We start from the raw sequence: 1,987 nt of genomic DNA, 5'->3' as shown, positions 1-1,987 counted from the left end.
AGAAAATGATGTGTATAAATAATTGATACAATCCCCAAGTGTGTGCCAATAGAAATAAACATCCTGGTTAAGGCAATTCTGCCATATTTTAATATGTATCAGAAAGATCTAGAATTGGAACTCACAGTTATAACAGTAATCTATATATATAAAACCCTAATATGCAAATAGACCGAACAGTGGAACAATTGAACAACCGGTCACTATGACATGCATTGTGCACCAGGGAGTGCACGCAGAACATGGCGAGCATTGGCAGCAGGTGGCAGAGTGCAGAACATGGTGGGCGTCAGCTGTAGCGGGATAGTGGAGTAGGTGAGCAGGGGCTTCAGACCATGGTGGGGCGCCAGTTGCTCTCATCGGGGTGAGCCTCTGGTGGTTACTGAAAACTTTTTGCTCCTGCCTGGCGCTCGCCCCTGCTGCTGGTGCCAGAGTCGCAGCTCACATCCATTGCTAGTGCCTGGCACTGGTCCCAATTGCTTGGTGCTATCAGCAGGTGTGAGCGGCAGCTGCTGGCTCCAATCGCCCCTGCAGGCCTCTCCACCTCCCCTGCTTCTGAGGGGCAATCAGGGCAGTAGCTGCTACTCACACCTGCTGATGGCGCTGGCCCCGCTCACAATAGATGTTGGCGCCAGCCCCAGTTGCTCCATGCCATCAATGCATAGGAGTGGTGGTAGGGGCTGCGAGGCTGCCAGCAGACCTAGGACCAGGGGCCGCAGTGGGAGGAGCAGGATGGCGGCACAGAAGATGGGCCAAGACCCACCACCCCTGTGCCCATTGCAGCCTTACAGTCCACAGTTCTTTTCAAGGTGTATGAATTCATGCACTGGGCCCCTAGTTATTCATATTAGAGCAGTTTATTGAGAACTTTTATGTGACAGACATGTATTTCATGAGTCATCTCATTCAATCTTTCCAACTACTACTATATTTAAATATATTATTTCCCCATGTTAATAGATGAGGAAGGCGAGACTCAGAAATGTAAGTAGTGTGTCCAGGTCACCTAGCTCATAAGCAGTGGAGTTGAACTTTGACCTAAACTAGCCTAATCAATATGCCACAGGCTTCAGGTACCAGTAGCTTATACTGCCTCCTTATCTAAAAAGAGAACCAGATCCTTGGTGTTTTGTTGGATTTGTCCTTGATGATTAATTTATTGCAATTTAGAGGGGGAAAAAGTTGTGTTTTTGAGGAATGGTGTGATTAATTTTATGTTTCAACTTGACTGAGTCACAGGGTGCCTGCATGTTAGGTCAAACATTACTCTGGGTGTTTCTGTGAAGGTGTTTTTTAATGAGATTAACATTTAGATTGGTAGACTAAGTAAAGCAGGTTGCCTTCTCAATGTGGTGGGCCTCATCCAATCAGTTGAAAACCTGAATAGAACAAAAAGGCCAACCCTTCCCTTAGTAAGAGAGATTTCTCCTTCCCGGTGTCTTGAAACTGGGACTTGTCACCTTCAATAACTGCACAAGCCAGTTCCTTATTATCTATCTCCTATTCTGTTTCTCTGGAGAACCGTAATGCAGATGGATACATTCAGTAAACCCTACTATTTGTGAATTTCCCATGAGGGTATGAATATTTTCATCTTCCAACATATTGTCTGGTATTAAATATATAGTAAATATACATTTTTACTTAATGTTTTCAGACTTTTAATCCTACTATTAATAAGGGAAGAATAATATATATATATACACATATATATATAAATTATGTAGAGGAGACATAATCAAATGTAATGAAATTTTACCTTTGAAGAGCTAAAAAGTGGACTAAAGTAGACTGGCTTAAAGCAAAACTTATAGATGTTATATGAGTGGAGAAATTTTAGTATTACAATTTCAGGGGTAGAAGCGATCAGGTTAAATTTGGCAGTAGTTGAGTACCTACTAAATGCAAGACACATTTCTATCAGATATTTTCTATTAAAGTTCACAATTCAATCACTTAAAACAGTTGAGGATATGCAGCATTTTAC

Source organism: Myotis davidii, unplaced genomic scaffold (genome assembly GCF_000327345.1).
Source record: "Myotis davidii unplaced genomic scaffold, ASM32734v1 scaffold11, whole genome shotgun sequence".
In the NCBI taxonomy this organism is placed as follows: Eukaryota; Metazoa; Chordata; class Mammalia; order Chiroptera; family Vespertilionidae; genus Myotis; species Myotis davidii.
This window is presented reverse-complemented; position numbering follows the sequence as displayed.